The 25562-nt window shown below is 44.0% G+C and overlaps 1 long non-coding RNA gene across 1 annotated transcript; it reads left to right on the forward strand.

The window, feature by feature from the left end:
* Positions 1 to 287: 287 nt before the first annotated feature.
* On the forward strand, positions 288 to 24260 carry LOC125096453 (uncharacterized). Its single transcript, XR_007126191.1, has 3 exons — positions 288 to 551; positions 23287 to 23558; positions 23867 to 24260. It is a non-coding gene; the product is annotated as an uncharacterized LOC125096453 (long non-coding RNA).
* Positions 24261 to 25562: the final 1302 nt, after the last annotated feature.

The raw sequence follows: 25562 nt of genomic DNA on the forward strand, positions 1-25562 counted from the left end.
CCCAGAGATCACACAGCTAAAAAACAACAAGCTTGGGAGGGAGAACCAGGTTTCTCTTCTCACTCGTTCAGCTTCCCGAGTTGGTGGGTGTTCCACCAACGGGTCCCAAACCTCTAGATCATGAAAATCAGCGAGAACAGCCTCAAGGGGGGGTCGTACTAAACCAGAATTTTCAGGGGTGCTGCCGAGAAATCTGTGTTTTTCAAAAGCTCTCCATGTCCCAGTGATACAGCCAGGCTAGGAAACCACTGCGCTCTACTGGGCCATGAAGCCACCGAGCTGTTGGAAATTGTCCCAGGAACCGGCTAATACTTCCCAGGGCTGTCACTTAGAATGCCATTCTACGCTCCCCGCGCCCCTCCCCGCCGGGCTGCGCCTGCGCCTGCGCCCGCGGCAGCTATGTCTCCGCAGCGCCCTCTGCTGGACACGTAGTCAAACCTTAACTGCAAAGAACTTTCTCCGCGGGGAGGTATGCGGGCGTCAAGCAGCGCTCCCCAACCCTTTTGTAATATCAAAAAAAATGTGATGCAACAGCCTACCGTACTGTGAAGGTGAGTACTAATAATACCCGCTGACTAAGAAAATACATACTGATCATTTGCTATTAATGGATAGATGGATTAAGAATTTGCTGTTAATTAGAATAGAACTGGGGCGGGAGGAACATAGGGTTTATTCAGTTTTGGGGACAAGTAGGTAAAGAGTTGCTTCCCTAGGAGTTACCCAGACTTTCTTTATTCATGTACTCGGGCATTTCTTTCCAACAAGTATTCATTGAGTAATAAATACTACTAAACACCAAGCATTCTTCTAGCACAGAACAAGACAAAAAGCCCTCTCTTCAGGGAGTTTCGAGTCTAGTGATGGAGACAGGAATTAAATAAATAGATAAATACCTACTTACACTTGGTGATGAATCCTATGAAAGAAAAGAACTAGGTCTGGGTGCCTGGCGGGCTCAGTCCCACCCAGTCTGCGACTCGATCTGGGGGGTTGAGTTCAGGCTCCAGGCTGGGTGTTAAGATTACTTCAAATAAAATCTTTTAAAAAAGAGAGAGAGAGACAGAAAGAAAGAAAGAAAAGAACAGAACAGAACTAGGTTTTGAGAGCCCTATTTTGGGAAGGAAGGTCAAGGAAGGCCTCTCTCTGGAACTGACTTGAAGCTGAGATCTGACATTTGAGCTAGAATGAGCAGAGCAAAGCAGAGAGGGGTTTCCAGGTGGTGTATGGAGGTCTTTTTTAAGGCGCTCAAAGGAAGCAGGAGCACGTGAGTAAGGGGCTTGTGAAGTGATATAAGGCTGAAGGAGGGGCCCAATGGACACAGGGGAGAAAAGGACAGATTTAATACAGAAGAGCAGGACATGGGACCGATCAGGTGCAGGGTTTGTGAGAGGAAGCTGTGAAAGATGGCACCTGAGCTCGGGAAACTGGCTATGGGCCACTGACTGGGACAGAGGTGGGAGCAAATGTAGAAGAGTGAGTATGGTTGGGTTTTGCATACGTTCAGTTTGGGATGCTGGTGATGCATCTAAGTGAAAAATCAAGTGGGCTGTTGGAGACTCACAGGCATCTCAAACAGTGTGTGTGTGACAGCAAAACTGCTGATTTACCTCTTTACGAAATTCAGAGGAGACACCTAGGTTAGAAATGGAAATGTGTTGTTTTTAGCATAATAGGCGCTATTTAGAAATAGACGGCCCTGCCTGGGGAGGGAAGGGGTCCAAGGACCAAGCTTTCTGGAACTCGGGCATTTGGAGATTGGATCTGGGAAGAGAAGCCAGAAGGAGGGAGACAGTCAGTGATTGAGGAGAGCCAAAAAGGAAGGAAGAAACGACAAAACAAAACCAGCCTAGGACTGCCCTCATAGTGTCCTCTGAAAAAGGAAGGGACACCTCCTTCGTGTTTCCTTACATGTGGTGTAGATTTGGCCCAGACCCAGAGGCAGTCAGCCGCTGAGTGTAGGAAGCCCATAGGCTTGGGTAAGTCCACGCATCAGTCTGCACTAGGTCACAGTAGGTACACCCTGAAACAGTACCAGTGTCACTTTCCCTGTAACTCCTCAGTCTCCTGTTGGGTTCACAGAGTGTGACACAGAGCCCGGGACAGGGTGTCAGGTCAGGAGCAGATGCCTACGGACCTCTGGAAGAGGGATCTCACCTTGAGGCTGGGCGGGGCTCAGGCATTATTAGTCAAATTCCCGTTGTCATTTCCTGTGTTGGTTTTTTTTTTTTTTTTCCATCTTTCCCTGCTGCTGCCCAGATTTCAGCCACTTCTCTTTCTACTTTATTATCTTCACCCAGAAAACATAATGATCTTAGCAATCATTTTGTCCCCATAATCTCATGATCAGTCTAATCCTTAATTAATACAGTGATAAAAATTTTCTCTTTTCCATCCCTTTTGGGTGCTGAGAATGGCTGCATACATGTTGAAGAGGTTCTTGTCTCTGGCAGGAAGAAAGGCCAAATCAGTCTTCCCCCTGAGCTCTCAGCCTGTACAGGAAACACAATTCTGCACTGAGTGCTCTCCAGCTTCTAGCCTGTCTCCCCAGAAATAAGTAACTAAGAGCCACTGGGGAAGCTCTACTATTTTTTTTTTTAATTTGTCATTTTCTTAATCACGGAAGTATATTTTACTGTAGAGTTGGGCTTCTCAGACTTTAATGAGCCCATGAATCACCTGAAACCTTGCTAAACTGCAGCCTCTGATTTGGGAGGTCTGGTGGGGAGGGAGCTGCTGCCTTTCTAAAAAGCTCCCACGTGATGCTGAGTGCTGGCAAATGGACCACATTTGAGTCTCAAGGATCTGCTAATTAAACAACTAAAAAATAGGAAAACACAAATGAACTGGGAATGTGTCTCCTTGGATGAAACCTTCTGCTTCCCATTCATGCCCCCGTGCTGAAATAGCACAGGGCCCCCAGCTCCCTCCCCACATCCCCCAGAGAACCTAGAGAGGCCAGGACCCCTGGGGAGGCAGGAGGCTGTTTGGAAGGTGGCTACAGGGTGGGGAGAGGGTGGCCAGGGAAGGAGTCTGGTCCTGCCATTGACCCTACCCTGACACAGCCTGAGAGGTTGGAGGTTTGCCCTCTTCACCAGCTGAGAGGACTCCGGGATCCTCAGGGTCAAGAGGAAAGTCAGTGAAGAGCAAGAAGGGGCATAAACAGGCAGGACTGACCAGACCCAGGGACTCAAGTCCCCACCCCCCCACCCCCGCCAAGGCCCAAAGGAGGCTTGAGGACTAGATTCCAAGGGTTGCCTCCTCCTAAGACTGCCAGCACTCGGTGTGGGTGGGGGTGTTAGGGAGAGCCTTGACTTCGACTCAGGAGTGAGAAACCCTGGTTCTCAGAGCCTGGGGAACCCCCCACCCCCGAGTGGAGAGCTTAGAATGAAACACAGTGCCAGGGCGCCTGGGTGGCTCAGTGGGTTAAGCTGCTGCCTTCGTCTTGGGTCATGATCTCAGGGTCCTGGGATCGAGTCCCGCATCGGGCTCTCTGCTCAGCAGGAAGCCTGCTTCCCTCTCTCTCTCTCTCTGCCTGCCTCTCCGTCTACTTGTGATCTCTCTCTGTCAAAAAAATAAATAAAATCTTAAAAAAAAAAAAAAAAAGAAACACAGTGCCAGAAAGAGATCCCCACAGGATTGGGGGGAAACTGACATGGCTGAGAACAGAATGGGTGAAAATGAAAGACCAACTTGTGAACATGCTGCAGAAGGAAAAAGGAAAGGATGAAGGTCTTGAAAATAGAGAACAGTTAGGTACAACAGAGGACAGAAATAGAAGTTTCAGGAAACGGGAGGCCTACCAAGAAAATAACTGGAGAGGATTTTTTTTGTTTGTTTGAAGAAACCGCCGAGATAATTTTCGCACAGAGATGCGGTATCTCGGACTGAGACCCATAGAGGCCAAAAGGGAGAGAAGGAACACCTGACACCTGCATATTCCACTGAATTCTAGAATATCAAACACAAGGAGAAATTCCTAAAAGTTTTCAGAGAGAGCAGACCACTGGCAAAGAGCTGCTTTCAAAGCAAGCATGATGGAGTATCCTTACACACTTATGTGTGCGTGCCCACATGCATTCTCCAGGAGCCGACAGACCCTAGATTACGGCAGAAGAAGGGCCACATCCTTACAAAAAAAAACACCTCTTTTTCTTAATCACTCTTAAGGTTAGCCTCCTGAGAGGAGTTGGCCCTCATCTCCGTGAACTTGGAGAGCATCAGTCTACAGATGTCAGATGTCTCACGCTCAGACCAGGGTCCCAATGGTGGGTTCCCACAGCTGGGAGCTGGGTCTCAGCTGTTCGGGTCAGTGCCCCGAGAGAGGAGTTGCCTTTGGCAACTGGCACCCATAGGGAGGGCTTAGGACTGAATCTCTTGGGAGAGCCCCAGCCGCTGGTGACCAGGGGCCACATTTGTCCCTCCCCTGACTCCCAGCCACTGCTAACTGTGGTGGCGGCGGGAAGGATGGAAAACAGAGTAAGTAAGGCAGCTCCCCTCCTGAACATGGGAAGGTTAAGCTAGCTGACTGCTTTGAGCTCAGCTCACAGTTCTATGGAGATGGGACAAGCTGAGGCAAACTGACAGCTGAGAGTGAACCATGAGACAGGGAGAGTTGAGCAGATGGGTGGTGGGGAGAGCAGCAAGGGTAGAGTCGCTACAGCTCTGCAGGGGTAGGCGGCAGGAGCACCCCAGCTTCTGACTCTGCTTCATTCATTCATTCATTCATTCATCAGGAGGGAGGTTTCCCTATCACGCTTGTCAGTCGGGGACCGCTCTAGGCTCTGGAAATGCAGTGCAAAACCAACGAGTCAGTGCCTCTGCCCTCTTGAAGCTCCGCTTCCAGGGGGAGCCAAAGAAGGGGTGAAAACACATGCAAACGGGTGCGGGTGCAGTCATGGTCACAACAGGCTGTCTGAACAGAGCAGGGAGCAGCCTCAGTGGAGGGGGTGGTCTGGCAGGCCTCTCGGAATGGGGAGCATGTACACTGTGACCCGGGGGTGAGAAGCAGCCCTGGGAAGGACAGAAGGGCCAGCAGATGCCATAGTTTGTGGGGGGAACAAGAACGTGGTGTGTTTGGCAAACAGATAGGAAGCAATGAGGCAGCGGGAGGACCGGTGGAGGAGAGATGAGGAAAAACACCCACTTGTCTAAGTGATGGTGAATTCAAGAAGATCCAATACCAAGAGTGGTTTGGAGAGAAAGAGCAGATCACTGACACAGAGGTAAGATTGGAAAGGTTGGCCAGAGCTCCATCAGAAGGGATCCGAGAGGCCCCTGGAGGAAGCTGGCTTTTATTCTAAATGAGGTGTGAGCCATTCGAAGGAATTTTTTTTTAAAGATTTTATTTATTTATCTGACAGAGAGACAGCAGGAGTGGGAAAATAAACAGGGGGAGCAGGAGAGGGAAAAGCTGGCTTCCTGCTGAGCTGGGAGCCCGACGCGGGGCTCAGTTCCAAGACCTCTGGATCATGACCTGAGCTGAAGGCGGACATTTAAATGACTGAGCCACCCAGGCCACCCAAAGGAATTTATTTTTTTGAGTTTACATTCAACTCTCAATTCAGTGGGAAGTCACTTGGAAAGCTGTGAGTAGAGACGTGACTTGGTCACACTCTATCTATTAACAAGCAGCAGGTACCACAGAGTGCCTGACACTGTCCTGCAGCAGTGATGGAAGTGATAGACGGTGGAGGAGGAGTGGCAGCGGGAACTGGACATGCTCCGTGACTGCTGGGCCCGCAGGGAGCAGTGGGGACCTCACCCTGGGCAGCCCGGGCAGTGCGCTCACGGAAGAAGATGGCTTTGAGATAGGTGTCCCAGGCATAAGCAGTAGGACATGCTGAAGCTCCAATATGGAGGCAAGAGAGAGAGGCCATCCAAGGATGACTCGTCATTGAGGGAGGACTGAGATAGGGAAGTTGCGGGGGGGTGGCCCGTTTTGGACCATCCTGTGCTGCTTTTTTGTGGTATCATTTCTCATCAAGGGGCAGTTATCTTCTGGAGGGCTGGCTGGTTGTTATGCCATTAAGCCTCCAGCCACACTCTTTGGTGAATCCATAAAGAAAAACTTGGCTGACAAAAAGGATTGTTTGTAGATGCCTGGGTGGCTCAGTGGGTTAAGTACCTGCCTTTGGCTCAGGTCACGATCTCAGGGTCCTGGGCTAGAGTCCTGCATCAGGCTCCCTGCTCAGTGGGGAGTCTAGTTTTCCCTCTGCCCATTGCTTTCTCACTCTTTTTTTCTTTCTCTCTCTGACAAATAAGTAAATGAAATCTTAAAAAAAAAAAAAAGGACTGTTTGCTGTTGTAATTATAGAATTATTCATCCCTTTGAGTCTTTTTTTTAAATTAATAGTCTTGTAATAAGAGAACCTCAAAAAACATAAAGTTGGGCAAATTTATTTCAGCAGCTAGCATTTTACCATGCCTCCTTCTGATGTGCCTGTGGGATGACTTAGTTGTTTATTAATCAGGAGACTCACAGCAGAGATGAGCAGGGAATCTTCTAGGCCACAGCTTCCAGCTTGCCCATCACATCAGCTGATGGCCACCCAGCCTGCCGAGTTACACCTTTCCTGACCTACAGTGAGCCTTTGTGTGCCCGTTTCCGCCTCCATGGGACATAGCCATGGAAATACCAAGGCTGCACAGAGGATGAAGAGGACTTCGGTTCATTTTTAACGACTGAATCTGAAAAGTGCCAGGCAGGGAAAGCCAGAGGCTTTCCATCCATCTGTCAGCAGCCAGAACTGTGGGGCTCTTTAGCGTTGCTAATGAGCAGAGCGTTCTACTCCCACCATGGCCCAGAGCCTGGCTGGGAGTCAGGCCCGTGTACCCGCAATTGTCAGCTTGGCCTCCCATGGGAGCCAACACAACTTAAGAGCAGCGTGATTCAGAGCTCCACGTTTAGTGAGACTCTGGTAGACTCGGTAACAGTCCGAGAGAGGGCACCTTGCTCTCTCTCTTGAGCATCCCACCGATCACAGGAAGACATGGGCTTCTGGCAAATGTATCAGCACAGGGATTCTAAACATAGGAGTGAGTCATGGTTAAGATAGTCTGTAAACATTTAATGTTGTGTGAAGAATGTGTGGGTATGTGCACTTTTCTGGGGGAAAAGATCTATATCTTGAATCAGATTCTCACACCGGGCCAGGATCTAAAATACCATGAACCATGAACTAGTCTACTTGGCTGTTCTAACAAAAATCCTGTAGACCAGGGGGCTTATACAACATTTCTTTCTCACAGTTCTAGTGGCTGGGAAGTCTAAGATCAAGGCATTGGCAGGTTTGGTGTCTGGTGATGGTCAACTTTCTGGTTCAGAAATGGTCTTCTCCTGGCTGGGTCCTCTCCTGGCAAAAGGGGAAATGTCTCTTTTTAGGACACTTTTGAGGGTCTCTTTTGTGAGGACACTAATCTTATTCACCCTTATGACCTAATCATTTCCCAAGACCCCACCACACTTCAACATGAGAATTTTCAACACAAACATTGAGTCTACAACAGAATCAATTCCCAAGTAGTATGACATGGGGTTCATTTAACAGAACACCAGGCATTTCCTGAGTGAGTAGATTCTCTTCTACCTGCCCCTTAATTGAATATCTGTTTTCCAAAAGGAGCACATCATTTTGGGGATACACTTGGCCACTAATTCAGGAGTCAAGGCCATGTACCACATGTTTACAGTTTGCACATTAAGCCCCTCTCACCAGCCCTGAGGACCCAAACACTCACATGGTACACCAAGACAGAGGTCCTCTCCAGATTGTCCCCAGTCACCTGGCTGAGGGCCCTGGAGCATTAAATCAGGACATTTTGATAATAAGACATGTCACAGATATCACTGGTAGAGAAAACCAAATGAGATACTGTGAGAAATTAAAACCTATACCTTAGATTCAACCGAGTAAACCCCATAAACACATGAACTGAAAAAGCCTTTCGATATACCCTTCAATGAACAGCCAAACTATGTGTGAATGTGTGTGTATCCTCTTCATTAAAGTCCATAAGGAGGAGTCTGGGAAAATGGCCGCGGGGGTAGGGTAGTTTTTAAATGTCTCTGAATTCCCAATTGAAAAAAATAGAGCAACTACAACAAAGTCAAAATCTTATGGATGACACTTACGACAAAATTAGGAGTCAGAAATCTCCATGATGATCAAAATAGAGGCAGATAGGAGCAAACCTTGGCCAGCCATCAGACTGCAAGGTTTTGACGTCTGTGCAAGAGAAGGCAGAGGGTGCCAGTGGGTTGACAGACCTGAGAACAGTGACCAACAGGTACTCACAGGGAAGCATGGCAACAGGGAGAGGCTCTGCCCGGCCAAGGGCAAGGGAATGCCAGGAGTCTGCAGTAAATTTGAAGAAGCTGGATAGCCTAGCTCCTGTGAGCTCTAGGAATTAGGAACAAAAGAAATAGAAAGGCCACATAGAGGTGGGGGAGGGGAGGGGTGCCTGGGTGGCTCTGTGTCTTAAGCATCTGTCTTTGGCTCAGATCTTGAACCCAGGGTCTTGGGATCTTGCCCTGTATCAGACAGGGAGCCTGCTTCTTCCTCTCCCCCTGCTTGAGCTCTCTCTCTCTGTTAAATAAATTTTCTTTTAAAGTGGGGGAGGGGAGCAGAACCAGGAAACCCCAGAGAGGAAGTTGCCTACGTATTTGAATCCTATCCAAAACACCAGAAGAAGGAACTCTGTGAGGACAGCCAAGCCACTCTAGAGCACACCTTGTTCCAAAGGCTCAGGGAAACTAACATTCACACAATAACAGACAACAGCAAAGCACCGAGGTAAGATTCAATACACTATTTGATGATATCAAACATATAAAAATTTTATGGGGTGCCAGGGTGGCTCAGTGGGTTAAAGCCTCTGCCTTCAGCTCAGGTCATGATCCCAGGGTCTTGGGATTGAGTCCCGCATAGGCTCTCTGCTCAGCAGGGAGCCTGCTTCCTCCTCTCTCTCTCTCTGCCTGCCTCTTTGCCTACTTGTGACCTCTCTCTCTGTATCAAATAAATAAAATCTTAAAAAATATATATATAAAAATTTTTTAAAAAGAGAAACAGCCAGACCATATGGACCCCCATATGGAATGAGAGCATTTAACCCCACAATGGTCTTACCGAAGGGATTGAGTCTTCTTAAGCCCCTGAATCCAGGAAGACAACTTTGTGGGAAATATAGAGGCCAGAGGAACATGAACCACACAAAATCCAGACCATGAGAAGCAGGACAAATGATGTGAATTCTCCAACAGATAAACCTGAGGGAAGAACTGAAAGGAACCATGTGGACCAGAAATAAACTTAGAAGACCAATCAGATTTTTCAAAAAGCCAACACTAAATTCTTATATCTATGGATGCTATTTGGCTTAAAAGCTGTAAAAAGGAGGAAGTGATCAGTATAGAATTAGGAGAGTATTTACTTTAGGGAAAAGGTAGACTTGAGATGGGATAGCACTCATTTGAGGGCTACAGAATGGTGATACCATATATGTAGTATACCATATATAGAATACCATATATGGTACATATATGTACAATACCATATATGTAGAATACCATAATTCTACCATATATGTAGATAAAATTAACCATTTTAGCCATTTTTAAGCACATAATTCAGTAGCATTAAGCTCATTCACAACATTGTACAACCATCACCACTATCCATTTCCAGAATTTTTGTATCATCCCAAACAGAAACCCTGTTATCTACCATTTCTTTTTATTTTTTTAAGATTTATTTATTTATTTATTTATTTGTCAGAGAGAGAAAGAATGAGCACAAGTAGGCAGAGTGGCAGGCAGAAGCATAGACAGAAGCAGACTCCCCACTGAGCAAGGAGCCTGATGCAGGACTCGATCCCAGGACCCTGGGATCATGACCTGAGGCGAAGGCAGTGGCTTAACCGACTGAGCCACCCAGGTGTCCCATCTACCATTTCTTTTAAAAAAATGTAAAAATTTCTAAAAAGACACTTTCTTGCATCCATGGTTTGGTTACCCGGGGTAGGGTTCATATGCAAAGGCAAGATAAAGACTTGATGGGGATGGGGCATGAGGGGCAGCTTCTGGGGTGGTCCCAGCCTGTTTTGTTTCTTGTCCTGGGAAGTGATGACAAGCGTGTGTGCAGGGCTCTGAGATCACTCTGTAAGTCAAGGGAGAAAGAGAGGGAGATGGGAGAGCCAGGCAAAAGAAGGAAGGAAATCTGCTACCACAAAAAAGTACATACGATATGATGACCTTTATGCATTTCCTCAGATGAATTACGTGTGGTTCTCTACACCTAGAAATAAATAAAAAGGGAGCATGTCCCTCTATTAGGTGGAATTTAGGCATAGGCCTACTTATGGGCAGATGGGTGTATAAAATAACTTCTTAGAAGTCCTTCTGGGAGCAAGACAGGCCTCTGGGGTGCTGGTCATGATCTGATTATAGATCTGGATATGGCTGCATGCATGTGACCAGTTTTTGAAAAATTATTGGGCTGTACACTCACAATATGTGCATTTTTCAGTATGTATGTTTTCATAGAACCTTTTCTAAAAGACAAAAAAAAAAAAAAAACCCCAAAAACAAAACGGAACTTTTTCTTATAGTACTAAGATCCTACTTTAGGGAAATTAGGTTGTTAGAAGAATGCATTCCAACATGTAGAACTAGAATTGTAGTCCTAGCTACTCATTAATTCCCCACAAAAATGAAGTTAGACCTGACTCATCCCCCTGCTTGTTCTTGACTGAAGGAGGGAGCCTATACCTCTGGTCACTGGGCCTAGGAATGGCTTAGCGGCACCCACATCTTGGTCCACCCCCATAGGACCCAAGCATAGCTGGGGCAGCTGATGGCTGAGTCTGACACCAGTGAATGGGTCCAAGATGGAAGCTGAAAAATATCTCACCACTGGCAGACTCTGAGAAGAAATGGAGGGAGGATGAGGAGGGGAGAAGGAAGAGAATCTAAATAAAAGTGTTTTCTACCTCATGCCCACTGTAATACCGATCTTAGAGCTATAGGCTACAATATTGCTACAAAGCATAGATCACCCTGTGTTTTATAACAGAGGGACATGAAAACTAGCCCTTGAATGGGATTTCCCCTTAAATTCTCTGGTCCCATTAGCTCTGAGATTCTAGATTCTCTTGAAGAAATAATTACCTAATGGGATTTGTTGTAACTACCATCCTTGATTCCTAGAAACTAGGAAGGGTGCCTGGAAGGAAGTGGTAATTCTTGTTCCGTGAGAACATTGATGAGTACAGTCATTTGCGTTTGTTGGCCAGAAAATACTTTGGAAATACCAAGTCCCTGACAATTCATTCCTTAAACAAATGACTTGTAAGAAGATGATGTCCTCTTACTGTGAAAAACTGACTGCTGTTTTTCCACAACTATGAAGCATTATTCTACCACAAAGTTCTAGACTTAGTGTTCTGGGAAATCATTCTACTGAAGGAGAGGACGGTACTGGCAATTTAAAGGGAGAAAGACATAAAAATATATAGGATTCGAGGTACCTCAGAGCTTGTCACTTTACAAATGAGTTTCCCAGAATTTCCTTTTGGATGACTTGTGCTTTTCTATATGTATATTAGTCAATAAAGCAAAAACAGTGGGTGATCCCAGATGCAAATTCACTCACAAAAGCAGGGAGGGCGCCAGCATTTGATGAATGCATAGAGTAAGTCAGGCAGTGTGGTAGTCACAGGGTTTTTTTTGTTTGTTTTATTTTGGTAAAGTGTACATAACAGAGAATTTGCCACCTGCCACCATCCATCTCCAGAACTTTGAGTCATCCCAAATTGAAATTCCATACCCACTACACAAGAATGAGGCAGAAGGGCACCTTTACTGTGCACCTCAGAGACCCTAGCAGGGTCATGTCGATAAGTGTTAGCAATTCTAGGTCACTGCTAAAAGACGGTTATTAAAAGTAGTCTACAAGTTATAAAACTTACCTTGGGGGGTGCCCGGGTGGCTCAGTGGGTTAAAGCCTCTGCCTTTGGCTCAGGTCATGATCTCAGGGTCCTGGGATCGAACCCCACATCGGGGGGGTCTCTGCTCAGCAGGGAGCCCACTTTCTCCGCCCCCCCCCCCCCGCCTGCCTCTCAGCCTACTTGTGATTTCTCTCTTAAAGATTAAAGATTAAAGATCTTAAAGATTTAAATAAAATCTTTAAAAAAAAACTTGCTTTGGGTATTATCTTCAGACACTTTTGTTATCCTTTAAGGAAATGACTTGATGTTTTGATTGACTTATCTGAGTTAAATGCCACCTGCAGCATTCCCATCTTCCCCTGGGCGAGGTTTATGGCTCTATTGCAATTTGCATATTTAATCACACACCTGGACCACTTTCCTTCCGGGGGAAGGACTCTGCCCCTTTCATGTTGTACGTCTAGCAGCTGCTAGTCGGCCTGGCACATATAATTGTTCCACACACATGTGCTGAATGAATGAATACAAAATTAATACTACTCAGTTCTTACCAAAAGCTCAGGCGCAAATAAACTTTTTTTCCCTTTTGGGAAAGAACTGCCTCTGGGAAAATAATGCATGGCCTTGTCATAGAAGTGAGAGACCTTGAAGGCAAGAAAGGGAGATGGTTAAGCTGCCTCGGTATGACAAAACGAGCGATTTGTCTTTTTTTTTTTTTTCCTCCTGATGTGGGTGGGGAGCAGATCCAGGAAGGGAGAAAAGAGAACAGTCAGTGAGGGGCGCCTGGGTGGCTCAGTGGGTTAAGCCGCTGCCTTCGGCTCAGGTCATGATCTCAGGGTCCTGGGATCGAGCCCCGCATCAGGCTCTCTGCTCAGCGGGGAGCCTGCTTCCTCCTCTCTCTCTGCCTGCCTCTCTGCCTGCTTGTGATCTCTGTCAAATAAATAAATAAAATCTTTAAAAAAGAAAAAAAAAGAACAGGGACACCCAGACGTCACGGGGTGACATAATACGCTCTCTTCCTTTCCATGTATTGTCTATGACTAATATAAACACCAAAAGAAATCTTGGAGAGGGTTTTTTTTTTTTTTAAAGATTTTATTTATTTATTTGACAGAGAGATATCACAAGTAGGCAGAGAGGCAGAGAGAGAGGGGGAAGCAGGCTCCCTGCTTGGAGAGGGTTTTGATTTCCTCAGAAGGTATGTACCAACCTCATCTGGATTTCATGGGGACAGGAGAGCCCAGCTGACATCTGTGTTGCAGAAACATACTTGTGCTAGATCACTTGAGGCGTGTTCTAGCCATTCCAGATCATAATAAAATAATTTTATCTTTGGATGGGTTGGATGGGTCCTGACGTTGGAAAACTGTAAGGCAGGATCTCTTTGTTCTGCCGACCCCTAGAATTATTTTTATTTTTATTTTTTTAAGATTTTATTTATTTATTTGACAGAGATCACAAGTAGGCAGAGAGGCAGGCGGAGAGAGGGGGAAGCAGGCTCCCTGCTGAGAAGAGAGCCTGGATGCAGGGCTCCATCCCAGGACCCTGAGATCATGACCTGAGCTGAAGGCAGAGGCTTTAACCCACTGAGCCACCCAGGCACTCCTAGAATTATTTTTATTAAGTTGAATTTGAAGATGAGGCCTACACTGAAGGAGATCACAGAAAATAAGGCACAGGGAGCCCATGCTGGATTTACTGTAGGGCTACTTACTGATGAGGGCTTGTGTATCTCATCATCAGACACTAAATAAAGTTTGCCCTCGGAAAAAAACACAGAAATGATGGTGAATCTTAGAACTAATTCTATTCTTTCTTCTCTTCAGTTGTGAAAATCTCCTGACTAAATTGTGGTCCCACCTCTAATGACTGTGCAGGACCAGACACACCCCGGTTGATACCATCCCGACCCCTGGCTTCATATTCTTATTCTCATTTTCAGTTTTTACCTATGGCCTCATTGATTTTTGAAGGCGCTACAGAGACCTCCATAAGTTGCTACCAATAATTTTTTAAGCAAGGCAAAGTGGAAAGAAAAGAAATTCACATACTCTCCAAATTATGTTCTGTCTAGTTCCCACCCCATCGTGCATCTGCACTTGAAAGAGTGGAAAGCAGAAGATAAGCTATCTTCCTCCCACAGCCTGATGGCGGGCTTGGCCCATCCCTCTCCATTCCTCCCTTGAAAGTACTGGCTGCCATTTCTAGCAAAGTTATTTATAGGTCAGTTTTTTGGATCAAAATCAAGCTCGCACTCTCTTTCTCTCTCTCTCTTTCTCTCTCACACACACACACACACACACACATACGCCCTGTACCTATTAAGTGATCAGAGAACTCACTGCCTCCCAGCCACACAATCTAAAGACAGAACTCCCTTAGCTCTTCTCAGGTATAACATGCTTCTTATTTCTTTAGGGCATTTTCCTTATAAATTATCTATATATGATAGAAATATTTCCCCCATTCTCTACTTGAGTCACTATAATACAATGTTAGGTATCCTCGAGAAAAAGAGCTCTAGAAACTAAACATGAACTTGCACGTGAAACATCATTGGGGTAGGTTACAAGGCAAGCGATAATGGCACTAACGTTCCCCTTGACCACACTTTCCCTCAGCGCCTCTGCCGTCCATAGTTAGCCACTGTTACCAGGCTGATGCGATCCTTCTAGATTGTCTATGCTTTTGCAAATATACACATGTATCCATAACAATATACTGCTTTTAGTATGTGTGTCTGTGTTAAATGGATGGTATGTTTTATGTGTTACACTGTTCTACAACTTGCTTTTTTCACTTAAGGATATGTCTTAGAGCCCATTTCCTACTCTGAGGGAAGAGCTTTTGTCTATGTTAACTTATGTCAACAGACTGTTCTAGTCACTAGCGGCTGGTCTTCCATCTTTACTTTTCAGCCACCAGCACTGCCAAAGGCCTAAGTCGAAGGCCATAAAGGCATTCAGAAAATCTGAATATATAAGGAGAACTATCTCATAGGCTGCTAGGCTGGGATACGGTGCTAAACTTACCATTTGCCTCAGTCGCAAGTTCATTCCTTTAATTTTTGACTGGCTGTCCACCACCCACTGTTCCAGGCACTGGGGATTCAGCTGTGATTCATCTCTACTTCTCTGGTGCTTACAGAAGATAGAATAATAAGGAAAAGAAATAGTATTTTGGGACGCCTAGGTAGTGCAGTCGGTTAAGCGTCTGACTCTTGTTTCAGCTCAGGTCTGATCTCCAGGTTGTGAGATCGAGCTCCACCTCAGGCTCTGACCTCAGTGAGGAGTCAGCTTTGTGTTCTTTCTCCCTCTGCCCTGCCCCCGCCACTCACTCTCGAATAAATAAATCTTTTGTTTTATTTTTTTAATTTTTTTTTTTTTTTTGTCAGAGAGAGAGAGAGAGAGAGCAGAAGCAGGAGGAGCAGCCAGCAGAGGGAAGCAGGCTCTCTGCTGAGCAAGGAGCCTGATGTGGGACTTGATCCCAGGACCCCAGGATGATGACCTGAGCTGAAGGCAGCTGCTTAACTGACTGTGCCACCCAGGCGTTTTAATGAATAACTTTCAAAAAAAGAAAATAAAAAGAAGAAATAATATGTTGGTTGCCAATAAATGCCACAGAGAAAAATTTAGGGAGAAAAGAATAGGGATTTCCAAGAGGAGACCAGTGACCGCGATTTTAAACATGGTGGCTGTGGAGAAGGTAACCATCTGAGCCAAATTATACCGTTAATTTGTTCGGACAGGAGCTTCTTTTTCAGAGAGAGAGAAAAGGCTCAAATGAGGGATTTTTAGCAGCACTTTTCCCATCATTTAGCCCTCCCCTTGCTGGCTCACCTTCTAAAACTTGACTGTTGAGCAATGTCTTTGAAAGAGGGGTCAGGAAGATCTCTTCTGCTGGCCTGCAGACAGCACACCAGAAAACAACTTGGCTGTTTTCTCTTTCCAGCTTCCTTTAAGGGGAACCTGTGCTTCTAAAATGTATCAAATTGCAGGGCACCTGACTGGCGCAGTCCTTGGAGTCTGCGACTGACTCTTGATTTCAGGGTCATGAGTCTGGGCCCCAGTTGAATGGAGAGATTACTTAAAATAAATAACAGCATCCAATGGCTTCTCTTGCCTTCTATTTTGAAAAATCCTCTTCTTGTTAATCCCTTAAAACAGAGATTCTCGGGGCGCCTGGTGGCTCAGTCAGTTGAGCATCCCACTCTTGGTTTCGGCTCAGGTCATGGTCTCAGGGTGGTGGGATTGAGCCCCACAATGGGCTCTGTGCTCAGCAGGGAGTCTGCTTGAGATTCTCTGCCTCTACCTCTCCCCCACCCCACATGCACACTCTCTTTGTCTCTCAAATAAATAAATAAATGTTTAAAAAAAAAAAAACAGATTCTCAATCTTGGCTGCATATTAGCATGGCCTGGAAAGTTTTAACAATTTCAGCTGCCTGTGTGCCACCCAAGGGGTCCTAGTTTCTTTGATCAGGAGTATGCCGGAGCATTAGGATTTTTAAAAAGTTTTCCAAGTGACTCTAATGCACTGCCAGGGATAAGAACCACTGTCTTACAGGCCACTGGCCCTAGTGATAACGTGTTCAACAAATGACCACAGGTTTCCAACTGAAGGCTAGCTCAGCCAGGAATTAAGACTGCTGGGGGGATCCTGTAACTAGCCAGACGTTGCTACGGCTAATTTCTCCTTACTTCCTTACATATAACTTCACACTTTGCCAAGCATTTTGAATATATTATCTTTTTGGAAATATGTGTTGTCATCCTTAGCAAATAAGGTCTTTATAATTTCTTGAGTGATAGGATCATCTGGTATAGAGCTCTGAAATCCCTTAGAATTGCCTGGGTGGGGGCGCCTGGGTGAGCCAGTGGGTGAAGCAACCAACTCTTGGTTTCAGCCTAGGTTATGATCTTGAGGTCCTGGATTTGAGCTACAAGTTAGGCTCCCAGCTCCATGCAGAGTCTATTTCAGATTCTCTCTCCCTCTCCCTCCCCGTCTCCCCGGCTCATTCACCCACACACTCTCTAAAATAAATAAGTAAAAATAAAATCTTAAAAAAAAAAAGAGGGGTGTCTGGGTGGCTCAGTCGGTTAAGTATCTGCCTTTGGCTCAGGTCTTGATCCCGGGGTCCTGGAATTGAGTCCTACATCGGGTTCCCTGCTCAGTGGGGAGCCTGCTTCTCCCCCTGCCTGCCACTCCCTCTGCTTGTGCGTGTGCTCTCTCTCTTTGACAAATAAATAAATAAAATCTTTAAAAAAAAAGAAAAAAATAATTTCCTGGGTGATTAGGAATGTCTTCTGAGCTAATGAGGCAACTCTTGGTGGGCTCCTGGAGAGCTTCAGCATGGAAGCTGGTCATCAGAAAGACCAAGTTGTGATTAACCATGGAATTTTCAGCCCCACACCTCATCCTCCAGGGAAGAAAAGTGGGAGAGACTGAGTTAATAATTGATCATGCCTACATGATGAAGCCTCCATAAAAATCCCAGAAGTACAAGGGTTTGAGAGCTTCTGAGTAAATGAAGGCATTTATGATGTGCTGGGAGAGTGACATAACCCCAAATCCATAGGGACAGAAGGGTCTGCATGTGGGGCCCTTCAGGATCTTAATCCTACGGATCTCTTCAACTGGCTGTTCGTTTGAATCCTTTAAAATATCCTTCATAATAAATCAGTAATAGTAAGTGAACTGTTTCCCTGGGTTCTGTGAGCTGTTGCAGCAAATGTTTAAACCTAAGAAGGGGGTGTTGTGAGAACCTCCAATTTATAGCCACATCAGACAGAAGTGGGGGGTAACCTGCAGACCTACTACTTATGATTGGTGTCTAAAGGGTTGGGGTGTAGTGTTGTGGGACAGAGCCCTCAGCCTGCGGGCTCTGAGCAGTTAGTGTCAGAATTGAACTGAATTGTAGGCCCTGTGGCTGGTGTTGGAGAATTGCCTTGCTGTGTGGGGAATCTGGTGGCAGAAGTATTGTGTGTGAGAGTCCGTTTTTCCCTAGGCACTGTCACAGAACTGTGAAGAGCAAGGTTAGTTGGAAGTATATTTCCCTATCAACATAGAAATATTTGTTTCAATCTAATTCTCATCATACTGGGACAGTTTTTGAAAATGGCAGCAAGCTTTACACCTACACTAAAGGATCTACAAGGGGCGCCTGGAGAGTTCAGTTGGTTAAGTGTCTGTCTTCAGATCAGGTCATGATCTCAGGGTCCTGGGATGGAGCCAGGCAGCTGGCTCCCTGCTCAGCGGGGGGTCTGCTTCTCCCTCTCTCTCTCTCTCCCCGCTCTCTCCCTCTCTTAAATAAATAAATAAAATCTTTGAAAAATAAAAAAAAAATAAAAGATATGCAATACAGGGTAGGACAAAAGGGGGTCAAAAATTATTTTTTACGTTCACATACATATTTATATTCCTATAGATATATTTATATTATATATATGATGTGTATAGGGATATATGTGATCTATTTATATTTTATTTTTAGAATTATATTCCACATATGTACATATTTCAGATATTTTAAATATATATTTTATATTTATATTTACCTCATATATACTCCTATACCCCTTTCTATAATTTTATTTTATTTTTTAAAAGATTTATTTATTTTAGAGAGCAGGAGCAGGAGGAGGGGCCGAGAAAGAGGGAGAGGAGAGAGAATCTCAGGCGGGCACCCTCCCTCCACCACCCCTGCCCCACCCCCACGGAGCTCAGAGCCCAGCTTAGGTTTGATGCCAGGACTATGAGATCATGACCTGAGCTGAAATCCCTGGTGGGTTGTTCAACCCACTGAACCACTCAGGCGCCCCTCCATTTCTATAATTTTGGTTCTTGCACTCCTGAACAAATGTTTACATAACTGATGTTTTATTTTTTTTTTTAAAGATTTTATTTATTTATTTGACAGAGAGAGATCACAAGTAGGCAGAGAGGCAGGCACAGAGAGAGGAAGGGAAGCAGGCTCCCCGCTGAGCAGAGAGCCCGATGCGGGGCTCGATCCCAGGACCCTGGGATCATGACCTGAGCCGAAGGCAGCGGCTCCAACCCACTGAGCCACCCAGGCGCCCCATAACTGATGTTTTAAATAGAATGAAAACTTTGCTCTAAAAGCTGTAATAAGTTACTGTGAACTAGTGTGCCCTATGAGATCTGAGAAGAAATTCCTTCCTTTTCCATAGTTAACATTCCAGTGACCCCTGCTAAGGGTAGCACAATAACTGTTGCCATACCAACAGCTTAATGAAGAAGTCTGCCATTGTTTTCTTCCCTGTTTGTCCTCAACTATGTGATAAATTTCAAAGATGAATTAGAGTAATTAAATTCAGCCTCCAAAGAGTACCACTGGTTATAAAACTAAAACTAAAAATCTTTCTAATTCCTATCTCCACTTTAACCCCAATCACTATGCCCACTGTAATCACTGTGAATAATTTATGAAACTTTGGAAAAATTTTTATACAGACATAAACAGATGTATATTCTTTTCCTAAAAGGAATACTGATTCTATCCACATGACTCTATTCGCTCCATTCTCATAACAAAATTCAATTATCTTGAGGCTTTATATTTCAAATTCTAAATTTTCTTTGATATTCTGAAATTGCATTCAGTTCCTACTATAAGCTAATTTCCATGACTGTTATGGGGAATGGTAGGCAGCCGGGCAAGATGCACCAGCAAAGGTGAAGTCACATAGAAAAGAAGAATAAGCCGCCAGTAAGTTAGCGATCTGGAAGGGAGAAAAAACATGTATGGAGGGGCACCTGGGTGACTCAGTGGGTTAAAGCCTCTGCCTTTGGCTCAGGTCATGATCTCAGGGTCCTGGGATCAAGCCCCGCATTGGGCTCTCCGCTCAGCAGGGAGCCTGCTTCCTCCTCTCTCTGCCTGTCTCTCTGCCTACTTGTGATCTCTATGTCAAATAAATAAATAGAATCTTTAAAAAAAGAAAAAAAGAGTATACTTCCCAGCCACTCTGGGAGCTAAAGGTGATTAGATTCTACCAATAAGATAAAAGAAGTGACAGGCATGACTGACAGTGCCTGCCCTCTGATTTCTGCTTATCCCTTCCTTACTGGGATGTGGACATGGATGGTGTGGTTACTGGAGTGGGTGTTAGTGGGGAGGGTGGATGGAGCTCTGGATGTCCACAAATAGACCTCAATGTGATCAGTTGTATTTTTTCATTCATTGAAAAAAAAAAACAACTATAAGTAAATATGAAAAATGTTAGCAGTTATTTATTGTGATTGGTGGGTACCTAAATATTTTTTAAATGTTTATTTTGCAATGTTTTTTCCAATGTTTTAGATCTATGATTTAAAAATAAATTCCAACATTCATCAGTTGGAATATTTATAATATATATATTTTTAAAGTAGGTTCCATGCCGAATGGGGGACTTGCACTTATGACCTTGAGATCAAGAGTTTCATGCTCTGACTGAGCCAGCCAGACATCTTGGAATATTTATAAGAATTTTTATTTTTTATTATTTATTTCTTTTTCAGATTGAGAGAGAGAGAGAGAGAGAGCGAGCACACAAGCAGGGGGAATAGTGGGCAGAGGGAGAAGCAGGCTCCCTGCTGAGCAAGGAGCCCAATGTGGGACTCAATCCCAGGACGCCGGAATCATGACCTGAGCTGAAGACAGACATTTAACTGACTGAGCCACCCAGGCATTCCTATTTATAATATTTTTTTTATTTATAATAATTTTAGAGGCGCCTGGGTGGCTCAGTGGGTTGGGCCGCTGCCTTCGGCTCAGGTCATGATCCCAGGTCCTGGGTTCGAGCCCCGCATCGGGCTTTCTGCTCGGCGGGAAGCCTGCTTCCTCCTCTCTCTCTCTGCCTGCCTCTCTGCCTACTTGTGATTTCTCCCTGTCAAATAAATTTAAAAAAAAAATCTTTAAAAAAAAATAATTTTAAATGACATTCATCTAAATGTCATTTAATGATATAGGAAAATATTCATGATAAAGGAAAAAAATACTTGAACAATTTTCCAGTACTAAGAACTGGAGAGGGGTGCCTGGGTGGCTCAGTAGGTTAAGCCGCTGCCTTCGGCTCAGGTCATGATCGCAGGGTCCTGGGATCGAGTCCCGCATCAGGCTCTGCTCAGCAGAGAGCCTGCTTCCTCCTCTCTCTCTCTCTGCCTGCCTCTCTGCCTACTTGTGATCTCTCTCTGTGAAATAAATAAATAAAATCTTTAAAAAAAAAAAAAAGAACTGGAGAGCTGGAGTTGCCCACCAAGTCTAAGAATGATTAAAAGTAGTTCCAATTAAGAAATCTTCAAATTGGCTTATTTATAGATCTTTCAGAGCAGGCTTAAAATAAAACAGTAACTTATGCTTAAACTTATGCATCTGATGGAGAAGTCACTTAAACATTAGGATTCTTTCCACCCCATTTTTTGCTTTTTAACATAGGCAATACATTTATTTATTTATTTATTTTTAAGTAAGCTCTGTGTTGGGCTTGAACTCACAATCCCAGAGATCAAGAGCTGTATGCTCTACTGACTGAGCCAGACCGGCGCCCCTCCCTCTACCTTGCTTGTTAAAATATTTACGAACATTGATGAGAACATGGACGTCAAGACTAGTTATCTGTGGTTTTCTCTATGGTTTATAAGAGCTCTATTATGTGTATTACAATTTTTTAAATCAGAAAAGAAGCCCTAGGTTTCAAAGTTAAAAGAAATATTCAAATATCTAAAAATACCTTAAATTCTCATGTTATTTTTACATTCATCAAGGACACTCCTGGAAGTTATATTAGTTATGTTGCTTAGTTGCACTTAAGAGAAAGGGAACTCTTGCTCTCAGCTAGACTAGATAGTGCCAGCCCCTGGTCTGGGACCCCCTAGCCAGGCCTTGGTATTCTGTTGCGCATAAGCAAACTCATAGAACATTAACATCAGATAAGGATACTTTGTGACAAAAACATGAACCTTGTCCAAAAGGGTCATAAGACCCTACAGAGTCAAAAGTAGATACTGACCAAATCTTCCGGCACATTAAAAAAAAAAAAAATTATCCATTGAAATCGACCAGTTCATGCTGCCAAGAAATATATTTAAAGAGAAAATTTGGGGCGCCTGGGTGGCTCAGTAGGTTAAAGCCTCTGCCTTCGGCTCAGGTCATAATCTCGGGGTCCTGGGATCGAGCCCCGCATCGGGCTCTCTGCTCTGCGGGGAGCCTGCTTCCTCTTCTCTCTCTCTGCCTGCCTCTCTGCCTACTTGTGATCTCTGTCAAATTAAAAAAAAAAAAAGAGAGAGAAAATTTGCCTAAGTCAATGACTTTCAAACCTTTTTGAACTAGATCCACATGAAGAAATATATCTTATGTTGGGATCTGGTACATACATAGATGTGTAAATCTAAAACATAAGTTTCATGAAACAATATTTACCTTTACTACATGTGATTCCATTTTTTTATTGTTTCATTTTTAATTAATTATTCACTAAGTTTGAAAAGCACTCTTACACCAGGTCTTGAATATATGCTGAATTCTATTAACTGAGATGGGATTTGGCTTAATTTAATGAAGAGAAATGAGAACTTTTTTCATCCATTCATTTATCAACAATTACTGAGTCCGGCCCTGTTCTGACTCCTGAGGTACAGCAGTTAACAAAGTCCCCCACTCATAGAGTTTACATTATAGGGCTCTGAGGCCATGAATAGTCAAATTTAAATGAATTAAAATGAAATAGAAGTATATACTCAGTTCCATTGCCATACTAGCCACATTTCAGGTATGCCATAGCCACTTGTGGCCTAGTGGTTATGGTATTAGAGCAGATACAGAACATTACCATGATCAAAGTAAGCTCTTTTGAACAGCTCTGCTCTAAAGGAAGAATTTGCCCTGTAACTTGACTATAGTAATTGTTAGCAGTGTGTGAAAAGTCTGGGTAAAAGGAGCAAGAGAATTCACTAACAGACCTCAGAATGAAGGGATTCAGACCACACACCAGGAATATCCAGCTGGACTGGTTCATTCCTAAATCACCTTCTGTCACCACTGTCACCATCATAAACCTCATTCTAACCACCCGGCCCAATTCCCTCTTAACTACATTTTCTGCAACCTGTCTACACTATATGTAAGCAACTAGGAATTCCTTATTCTGCATTAATGGTATTCTTGTTTTGCAAATCAGTCTCATATGAGTTTGGAAAATACTAATCAGTTTCCCTGAACCTGACCCCCAGTGAGTCAAAGTAAAAAATGTCTAAGCTGAGAACCAGACCCTTTGCACTATGAGTACAGCAAGGACTTCTAGCTGCCTGTATTCTTCCTAAAGAAAATCCTGATTTTACTTAGGGTGCCAATGAACCATGACCTGGAAGACTATTTTGCGGCCTTTACTGTAACTAGATCCATCCATAATTGTTCAGTGGGATTGTAGCCAGAGGTACAAGAGCACCTGGTTCTGGGGATTCCAAAGAGTCCAGGTTCTGCCATTCACCGCAGACAAAATCCAAAGGCAGAGAGACGTGTGGTGATGAGACAAGGAATTTCAGTGAGGCTGGTACCGGGAAGACAGAAGACTATGGTCTCAGAGAAGGTCTCCAAAGTTCTGCACATACTTCCAGGTATATATAAGCAAAATGTGGGGCAAAGGTGGGTGGGTAAGGGCAGTGAAGGTCAAATCTTTTACTGTGTTGGAGTAAGTCAAGGGTGGTGTCTTGCTGGCTCAGGGCAGTCCTTATTGCTTGAGGGGGTAGTTTTGATTGCTCTCTGGGGATGCTTTGCCTTCAGGCTCTTCTGCCTGAGCCGAGACAAGCTGGGAAGGAGAACCCAACTAGAAAAGTCTGAGGTCAAAGGAAGTGGACCAAGTCCTCTTTTAGGACTTCTACAATTGCTGGAACATTCCTCTTTTGTCCTTCCCCTTTTCTTGCAGCCTGCGAGTTGGATGTGATGGTTAGAGTTCCAGCCTCTATTGCAGACCATGTAATTGGTGAAGAAAGGAAAATCCTAGGTCCCTGATGTCCATGAAGCTACCATGAATGTGGACAGCATATCCCTGAATTTCATTTATATGAGAGAACAAAAGAAACCGTATGTGTTTAAGCTATTGTAGTCAATCCCAAAGTGATAAAAGGGGGAATCTTCAGAGGTGCTTTTCTCCTGTGAGGACTTGTGTGCAGAGGCCGGAAGACATCGTTTTTGAGACCTCTTTAATTGCAAGAGATACCAAGTAATATTCAGCTGTGAAATTTAGGACAATCTTAGATTTTGTTAGAAATCACAGAATAAAATCATTTAAAGAAATAAAATGTTATAAAAATTTCAGGGGTGCCTCGGTGACTCAGTTAAGCATCCGACTTTTGATCTCAGTTGTCTTCATCTCAAGGTTATGAGTTCAAGTCCTGTGTTGGGTTCCTCCCTGGGTGTCGAGCCTACTTAAAAAAAAAAACTCAAGTGATGCCAAAGTAAAAACTATTAGCTAGGTAAAGCCTAAGTCCTTCCAATTTCAGTGGCTTGCAATTAGGCAGTAATTTTCCCTATTTGCATTGCTGGTGTTCTAAGTAGGTATTAAGATACAGCACATACTTTTTAAAAAAATATTTATTTGTGTATTTAATTAATTTTTTGAGCGAGTAAATGATAGAAGTTTATTAAGTGAAGATACGGAAAAAGCTCTCAAGAGTGAGATGGGTCCCAACAGGATTGCCCTGGCACAATTTTATTTATTTTAAAATTTCTTTAAGATTTTATTCATCTATTTGAGAGAGACAAAAAGCAAAAGCAGGGAGAAACAGTAGGGGGGGGGTTGGTGGGGTGGGAAGCAGAATCCCTGCTGAGCAGGAAGCCCAGGATTTCAGCACCGTGGGATCATGACCTGTGCCAAAGGCAGACACTTAACCAACTGAGCCACCCAGGCCCATCCCCCCAACCCCCATACAAATTTTTTAGATGACAGGTGGAGCTTACAAAATATCCTTAAGCTCAAATCAGCTTTTCCTTAGGTTTTTTTTTTTAGGATTTCTAGTTTCTGAATTACTGTGAGCTATCAAAGAAACCCAAGATCGGAATCTCATGGCAAGTTAAATTTTTTCAATGAGCAATTAGTGTTGTGATTAAACAGAATGTCTTTAATACAACACATATCCACTAAATCCCTAAATATTTCCAAATAACATAATTAGAGGATCAATGAAATAGTTTCAGGAATTTTTGTAAATTAATAAAATTTGGGGAAAAAAGTAGTAAGATTTGGAAAGAATTACGCATCCAAATTCAACCAATATTTATTAACAACCTACTGAGGACACCAAGCATTTTTTTCATTGTCTTATTTAATAACCCCCAAACCTTTTAACTCACAGAAGTTCCATGTTATGCTTGGGCTTAGGGAGGCTGGCTTTCCCAAGGTTGCAGGACCAGTAACAGAGAAAGCCAAGATTTCAACCCAAGCTCCTTTGACTCTAACTTCAGTACTCGTTTTTTTCACTGTAGCTTTTATAAAACCTGAAAAATGTTTTGTTTTTTTTTTTTTTTGTTTTTTTTTTTTAGTTTTTATTTATTTGACAGAGATCTCAAATAGGCAGAGAGGCAGGCAGAGAGAGAAGAGGAAGCAGGATCCCCGCTGAGCA

This window comes from Lutra lutra, chromosome 3 (genome assembly GCF_902655055.1).
Source record: "Lutra lutra chromosome 3, mLutLut1.2, whole genome shotgun sequence".
NCBI lineage: Eukaryota > Metazoa > Chordata > Mammalia > Carnivora > Mustelidae > Lutra > Lutra lutra.